Genomic DNA, 9,243 nt, shown 5'->3' on the forward strand with positions numbered 1-9,243 from the left:
GAAGAGCAGCTCTGGGCCAAACCCACTCAGGCACCCGTGACACAGAAGATGACAAACAAGGGGACACAACAAGGAGAGAAAACTCTAGGCTAGATGATCACAAGGACCGAGCAAATGAGGAATGAGATGACCACGGCGAGACCGACGGTGAGCCAACAAGGCTGCAAGAACCCTGGCAGAGGAGGATGATAACAGAAGGGCTTATTCCAAGACCCGCAAAGATGGATGCCCGAGAATTGGACGGGTGGAATCCTCTAGCTAGCTTCACATTCTTACAAGCCTTCATCCTCTATAATGGATCATTGCAGTGCACAGCTGACAATGCAGCTCAGAACAAGACCTGAAAAGACACCCGACTCAACGTCGCTGAAGAGAGACGTGATCCTGATGCACCTCCAAGCTCACGAGTCAAAGGATCAATGGTATCGGCACCACACTGAGGAACACCAAGAACAGAGACGCTAAGAATAATGCCCAGCGTTTGCAATAAGCATCTCAAAGGGCTAAGGCAAAAGACCTGTGACATGAGATGCACAAAAGACAGAGAACGCACAATAGACAGGTAACACGTACCAGGCCTGCTCTTCCCTGCGCACCTCGGCACTGTGATCAAAAGCAAGACTTAAGCTTTATGGGGCCTAAGGGATACCCCTTCTTGGGTATCCCCACCTCCAAATCTGACTCAAAAATACCTCCTGGTGAGTCCCAACTCAACACCCCGCTTTCACCCCTACTGTGGGTCACAGGTCTCAACTTATCTCTTGGATGTCTGGGGATGTCAATCTGCCTCGGGTGCAAAAGAAGGCTGCATCACCATGCGGGAAGCTCTTGCCTTCACCGGGCTGGTTCTCTCTTAGTCAGCTACAATAAAGAAAACCAGACAAACATCAGTGCATGAACTTAGTGGCACCTCAGCCAAAACCCGTCAATTCTGCCACTCACCGTCTCCTAACAAGGCTGGCCTCCTCAGGCCGCACGCTTTGGCCACGCTCTGAGGCCAACGCCATCGTCATCGTCACAGAGTATACCTGGGTTAAGAGGAGACGAGGTGATGCGGCATTGCCGAAACTTGAGTGGGCCCTCACTCCTCCCTCCCTCCGCAACTCACTGCAACTACCGGGCCGTTGCCGAAGGCAACCTGGACGGCACGTTCAAATGGAAAAGGTAAAGGCTTCATCACAGAGTCCTGTAATACTTCCGGAGGGCTAACGACAGCGGCGAGCCAGGTCCATCAGCCAGTTGGCAAGGAGTTTCACCATAATACATGGGGACTGCCTAAAGCACACAAATGACAATGGATGCTTAAAGCTTAGAGTGCCAGAACATGGCATTGAAACAGTAACAACCAGTTCAGTACACCGGTCGCCACTTACCTCACTAACTCGACTTTGACTGCTGAGATCTGGCATTACCTCCTAAAAACAAAGACAAAGAACGATGCTGTAACACAGCCACCAATTACACTTGCCCCGCAAACAAACGGTGACTGACCTTCCTGCAGGAAACCCCCTCACCTGGTATGGGGCGCTCTGCCACGGATTTAATCCGTCTGCATCTGCAAGAAAGTGATGACAAAAGTCAAAGGGCTGCATGAGAACTTCACAGCTCCAGCCATCTTGGGACAATCTAGGAATATCATCTAGAGGCCAGGCTACACCATACATTATGGATTTAAAGGCCTTGGGCCTTGTTCTATTACACCTATATGCCAGGGTATGCAGCAGGGCAGAGCAGCTCTGGGCCAAACCCATGCAGGCACCCGTGACACAGGAGACGACAAAAGAGGGGATGCAACGAGGAGAGAGAACTCTCGGCAAAAAGCATGACTGCAAGCACATCAAAGGACTAAGGCAAAAGACCCGTGACACAAGATGCCCAAAAGACACGGCATGCACAATAGACAAGTGACACAACATGCACTGCGATTGCTCTGCCCTGCGCACCTCAGCATGGCGATCAAATGTGAGGCTTTCCCATTATGCGGGCTAAGGGGCCCCTTCTTGGACATCCCCATCTCCAAAGCTGACTCAAAACTCCCTCCCCGAGAGACCCGGCCCCACACCCCGCTTTCATTTCCTCCGTGGGTCATATCCCTCAACTTATCTCTCAGACATCTGGGGATGTGAATCTTCCTGGGGCGCAAAAGAAGGCAGCCTCTCGCCGGCCCAGAAGCTCCTGCCATTGCCAGGCTATTGTCTCTCAGTCAGCTACAATAAAGACAACCAAACATCAGTATATGAGCTTAGTGGCATGTCAGCCAAAACCCAACAATTCCACTACTCACCGTTCACTAAGAGAGCCCGGGTCCTCAGGCCGCACGCTCTGGCCGCGCTCCAAGGCCGACGCCATCATCGCAGGGTATACCTGGGTTGAGTGGAGACGAGGTTATGCAGCATTGCTGAAACTTGAGTGGACCCTTGTTCCTCCTCCCTGCCCAACATGCTGCAACTCCTCGGCCGTTGCTGAAGGCTACCCAGACGGTACCTTCGCATGGAAAAGGTAAAGGCTTCATCGCAGAGTCCCATGATACTTGCAGAGGACTCACGAGGGCAGCGAGCCAGGTCCATCAGCCAGTCGGTGAGGGGTTTCCGTGTAATACAAGGGGACCGCCTGAAACACACAAATGACAGTGGATGCTTAGAGCTGTACCAGAACTTGACACCCAAGGAATACCAAGTGGTTCTTTCCACCAGTGACTTCTTACCTCATTCACTTGACCTTGACTGCCGAGATCTGGCTTTACCTCCTAAGAACAAAGACAAAGAACAATGCCGTAACAAAGCCACCAGTTACACTTGCTGAGGAAACACAAACAGTGACCGACCTTCCTGTGGGAACCCCCTCACCCGGTATAGGGCGCTCTGGCACGGATTTAATCCGTCTGCATCTGCAAGAAAGCGATGACAAAAGTCAAAGGGCTGCATGAGAACTTCACAGCTCCAGCCATCTTGTGACAATCTAGAAATATCATCTAGAGGACAAACTGCACCCTACATTACAAATTTCAAGTCCCCAAGCCTTGTTCTATTACACCGATATGCCAGAGTATGCAGCAGGGCAGAGCAGCTCTGGGCCAAACCCATGCAGGCACCCATGACAGAGGAGACGACAAACGAGAGGATACAACAAGGAGAGAGAACTCAGGGTGGAAAGCATGACTGCAAGCACATCAAAGGGCTAAGGCAAAAGACCTGTGACACAGGACACCCAAAAGACATGGCATGCACTATAGACAAGTGACGCAACATGCACTCCGATTGCTCTGCCCTGCGCACCTCAGCATTGTCATCAAATGTGAGACTTTCACTTTATGCGGGCTAAGGCGCCCCTTCTTGGGTATCCCCATCTCCAAAGCTGACGCAAAAATCCCTCCCGGCGAGGCCCGACTCGATACTCCGCTTTCATCCCCTTGACTTATCTCTCGGACGTCCTGAGATGTGAATCCACCTGGGACGCAAAAGAAGACCGCCTCACCATCCTGGAAGCTCCTACCATCGCCGGGCTTTTGTCTTTTAGACGGCTACAATAAAGAAAACCAAACATCAGTACACAAACTTCGTGGCACATTGGCCAAGCCCCCAACAGTTCCACTACTCACCGTCTCCTAAGAAGGCCGGGGTCCTTGGGCCCCACGCTTTGGCCACGCCCCGAGGCCGATACCGTCATCGCAGGGTATACCTGAGTTAAGAGGAGAGGAGGTGATGCGGGACTGCTGAAACTTGAGCGGACCCTCGCTCCCCCCCTCCCACCCCGACTTGCCGTAACTCCTCGGCCGTCGCCAAAGGCTACCGGGACGGTACCTTCGCACGGAAAAGGTAAAGGCTTCATCGCAGAGTCCCGTGATACTTGCGGAGGACTCAGGAGGGCGGCAAGACAAGTCTGTCAGCCAGTCGGCGAGGAGTTCGGTGTAATACAAGGACTACCTGAAACACACAAATGACAATGGATGCTTAGAGCTGTACCAGAACTTGGCACCCAAGGCATAACAAGTGGTTCTTTCCACCAGTGACTTCTTACCTCATTCACTTGACCTTGACTGCTAAGATCTGGCTTTACCGCCTAAGAACAAAGACAAAGAATAATCCTGTAACACAGCCACCATTTATGTTTGCCCTGCAAAGACAAACAGTGACCGACCTTCAGGTGGGAACCCCCTCACACGGTATGGGGCGCTCTGCCGCAGATTTAATCCGTCTGCATCTGCAAGAAAGTGATGACAAAAGTCAAAGAGCTGCATTAGAACTTCACAGCTCCAGCCATCCTGTATGAGTCTAGGAATACCATCTTGAGGCCAAACTACAACCTACACCACAAATTCCACATCCCCAGGCCTTGTCCTATTACACCCATACTCCACAGTATGCATCAGGGAAGAGCAGCTCTGGGCCAAACCCACTCAGGCACCCGTGACACAGAAGATGACAAACAAGGGGACACAACAAGGAGAGAAAACTCTAGGCTAGATGATCACAAGGACCGAGCAAATGAGGAATGAGATGACCACGGCGAGACCGACGGTGAGCCAACAAGGCTGCAAGAACCCTGGCAGAGGAGGATGATAACAGAAGGGCTTATTCCAAGACCCGCAAAGATGGATGCCCGAGAATTGGACGGGTGGAATCCTCTAGCTAGCTTCACATTCTTACAAGCCTTCATCCTCTATAATGGATCATTGCAGTGCACAGCTGACAATGCAGCTCAGAACAAGACCTGAAAAGACACCCGACTCAACGTCGCTGAAGAGAGACGTGATCCTGATGCACCTCCAAGCTCACGAGTCAAAGGATCAATGGTATCGGCACCACACTGAGGAACACCAAGAACAGAGACGCTAAGAATAATGCCCAGCGTTTGCAATAAGCATCTCAAAGGGCTAAGGCAAAAGACCTGTGACATGAGATGCACAAAAGACAGAGAACGCACAATAGACAGGTAACACGTACCAGGCCTGCTCTTCCCTGCGCACCTCGGCACTGTGATCAAAAGCAAGACTTAAGCTTTATGGGGCCTAAGGGATACCCCTTCTTGGGTATCCCCACCTCCAAATCTGACTCAAAAATACCTCCTGGTGAGTCCCAACTCAACACCCCGCTTTCACCCCTACTGTGGGTCACAGGTCTCAACTTATCTCTTGGATGTCTGGGGATGTCAATCTGCCTCGGGTGCAAAAGAAGGCTGCATCACCATGCGGGAAGCTCTTGCCTTCACCGGGCTGGTTCTCTCTTAGTCAGCTACAATAAAGAAAACCAGACAAACATCAGTGCATGAACTTAGTGGCACCTCAGCCAAAACCCGTCAATTCTGCCACTCACCGTCTCCTAACAAGGCTGGCCTCCTCAGGCCGCACGCTTTGGCCACGCTCTGAGGCCAACGCCATCGTCATCGTCACAGAGTATACCTGGGTTAAGAGGAGACGAGGTGATGCGGCATTGCCGAAACTTGAGTGGGCCCTCACTCCTCCCTCCCTCCGCAACTCACTGCAACTACCGGGCCGTTGCCGAAGGCAACCTGGACGGCACGTTCAAATGGAAAAGGTAAAGGCTTCATCACAGAGTCCTGTAATACTTCCGGAGGGCTAACGACAGCGGCGAGCCAGGTCCATCAGCCAGTTGGCAAGGAGTTTCACCATAATACATGGGGACTGCCTAAAGCACACAAATGACAATGGATGCTTAAAGCTTAGAGTGCCAGAACATGGCATTGAAACAGTAACAACCAGTTCAGTACACCGGTCGCCACTTACCTCACTAACTCGACTTTGACTGCTGAGATCTGGCATTACCTCCTAAAAACAAAGACAAAGAACGATGCTGTAACACAGCCACCAATTACACTTGCCCCGCAAACAAACGGTGACTGACCTTCCTGCAGGAAACCCCCTCACCTGGTATGGGGCGCTCTGCCACGGATTTAATCCGTCTGCATCTGCAAGAAAGTGATGACAAAAGTCAAAGGGCTGCATGAGAACTTCACAGCTCCAGCCATCTTGGGACAATCTAGGAATATCATCTAGAGGCCAGGCTACACCATACATTATGGATTTAAAGGCCTTGGGCCTTGTTCTATTACACCTATATGCCAGGGTATGCAGCAGGGCAGAGCAGCTCTGGGCCAAACCCATGCAGGCACCCGTGACACAGGAGACGACAAAAGAGGGGATGCAACGAGGAGAGAGAACTCTCGGCAAAAAGCATGACTGCAAGCACATCAAAGGACTAAGGCAAAAGACCCGTGACACAAGATGCCCAAAAGACACGGCATGCACAATAGACAAGTGACACAACATGCACTGCGATTGCTCTGCCCTGCGCACCTCAGCATGGCGATCAAATGTGAGGCTTTCCCATTATGCGGGCTAAGGGGCCCCTTCTTGGACATCCCCATCTCCAAAGCTGACTCAAAACTCCCTCCCCGAGAGACCCGGCCCCACACCCCGCTTTCATTTCCTCCGTGGGTCATATCCCTCAACTTATCTCTCAGACATCTGGGGATGTGAATCTTCCTGGGGCGCAAAAGAAGGCAGCCTCTCGCCGGCCCAGAAGCTCCTGCCATTGCCAGGCTATTGTCTCTCAGTCAGCTACAATAAAGACAACCAAACATCAGTATATGAGCTTAGTGGCATGTCAGCCAAAACCCAACAATTCCACTACTCACCGTTCACTAAGAGAGCCCGGGTCCTCAGGCCGCACGCTCTGGCCGCGCTCCAAGGCCGACGCCATCATCGCAGGGTATACCTGGGTTGAGTGGAGACGAGGTTATGCAGCATTGCTGAAACTTGAGTGGACCCTTGTTCCTCCTCCCTGCCCAACATGCTGCAACTCCTCGGCCGTTGCTGAAGGCTACCCAGACGGTACCTTCGCATGGAAAAGGTAAAGGCTTCATCGCAGAGTCCCATGATACTTGCAGAGGACTCACGAGGGCAGCGAGCCAGGTCCATCAGCCAGTCGGTGAGGGGTTTCCGTGTAATACAAGGGGACCGCCTGAAACACACAAATGACAGTGGATGCTTAGAGCTGTACCAGAACTTGACACCCAAGGAATACCAAGTGGTTCTTTCCACCAGTGACTTCTTACCTCATTCACTTGACCTTGACTGCCGAGATCTGGCTTTACCTCCTAAGAACAAAGACAAAGAACAATGCCGTAACAAAGCCACCAGTTACACTTGCTGAGGAAACACAAACAGTGACCGACCTTCCTGTGGGAACCCCCTCACCCGGTATAGGGCGCTCTGGCACGGATTTAATCCGTCTGCATCTGCAAGAAAGCGATGACAAAAGTCAAAGGGCTGCATGAGAACTTCACAGCTCCAGCCATCTTGTGACAATCTAGAAATATCATCTAGAGGACAAACTGCACCCTACATTACAAATTTCAAGTCCCCAAGCCTTGTTCTATTACACCGATATGCCAGAGTATGCAGCAGGGCAGAGCAGCTCTGGGCCAAACCCATGCAGGCACCCATGACAGAGGAGACGACAAACGAGAGGATACAACAAGGAGAGAGAACTCAGGGTGGAAAGCATGACTGCAAGCACATCAAAGGGCTAAGGCAAAAGACCTGTGACACAGGACACCCAAAAGACATGGCATGCACTATAGACAAGTGACGCAACATGCACTCCGATTGCTCTGCCCTGCGCACCTCAGCATTGTCATCAAATGTGAGACTTTCACTTTATGCGGGCTAAGGCGCCCCTTCTTGGGTATCCCCATCTCCAAAGCTGACGCAAAAATCCCTCCCGGCGAGGCCCGACTCGATACTCCGCTTTCATCCCCTTGACTTATCTCTCGGACGTCCTGAGATGTGAATCCACCTGGGACGCAAAAGAAGACCGCCTCACCATCCTGGAAGCTCCTACCATCGCCGGGCTTTTGTCTTTTAGACGGCTACAATAAAGAAAACCAAACATCAGTACACAAACTTCGTGGCACATTGGCCAAGCCCCCAACAGTTCCACTACTCACCGTCTCCTAAGAAGGCCGGGGTCCTTGGGCCCCACGCTTTGGCCACGCCCCGAGGCCGATACCGTCATCGCAGGGTATACCTGAGTTAAGAGGAGAGGAGGTGATGCGGGACTGCTGAAACTTGAGCGGACCCTCGCTCCCCCCCTCCCACCCCGACTTGCCGTAACTCCTCGGCCGTCGCCAAAGGCTACCGGGACGGTACCTTCGCACGGAAAAGGTAAAGGCTTCATCGCAGAGTCCCGTGATACTTGCGGAGGACTCAGGAGGGCGGCAAGACAAGTCTGTCAGCCAGTCGGCGAGGAGTTCGGTGTAATACAAGGACTACCTGAAACACACAAATGACAATGGATGCTTAGAGCTGTACCAGAACTTGGCACCCAAGGCATAACAAGTGGTTCTTTCCACCAGTGACTTCTTACCTCATTCACTTGACCTTGACTGCTAAGATCTGGCTTTACCGCCTAAGAACAAAGACAAAGAATAATCCTGTAACACAGCCACCATTTATGTTTGCCCTGCAAAGACAAACAGTGACCGACCTTCAGGTGGGAACCCCCTCACACGGTATGGGGCGCTCTGCCGCAGATTTAATCCGTCTGCATCTGCAAGAAAGTGATGACAAAAGTCAAAGAGCTGCATTAGAACTTCACAGCTCCAGCCATCCTGTATGAGTCTAGGAATACCATCTTGAGGCCAAACTACAACCTACACCACAAATTCCACATCCCCAGGCCTTGTCCTATTACACCCATACTCCACAGTATGCATCAGGGAAGAGCAGCTCTGGGCCAAACCCACTCAGGCACCCGTGACACAGAAGATGACAAACAAGGGGACACAACAAGGAGAGAAAACTCTAGGCTAGATGATCACAAGGACCGAGCAAATGAGGAATGAGATGACCACGGCGAGACCGACGGTGAGCCAACAAGGCTGCAAGAACCCTGGCAGAGGAGGATGATAACAGAAGGGCTTATTCCAAGACCCGCAAAGATGGATGCCCGAGAATTGGACGGGTGGAATCCTCTAGCTAGCTTCACATTCTTACAAGCCTTCATCCTCTATAATGGATCATTGCAGTGCACAGCTGACAATGCAGCTCAGAACAAGACCTGAAAAGACACCCGACTCAACGTCGCTGAAGAGAGACGTGATCCTGATGCACCTCCAAGCTCACGAGTCAAAGGATCAATGGTATCGGCACCACACTGAGGAACACCAAGAACAGAGACGCTAAGAATAATGCCCAGCGTTTGCAATAAGCATCTCAAAGGG

This window comes from Aphelocoma coerulescens, chromosome 11, assembly GCF_041296385.1.
Source record: "Aphelocoma coerulescens isolate FSJ_1873_10779 chromosome 11, UR_Acoe_1.0, whole genome shotgun sequence".
Taxonomy (NCBI): domain Eukaryota; kingdom Metazoa; phylum Chordata; class Aves; order Passeriformes; family Corvidae; genus Aphelocoma; species Aphelocoma coerulescens.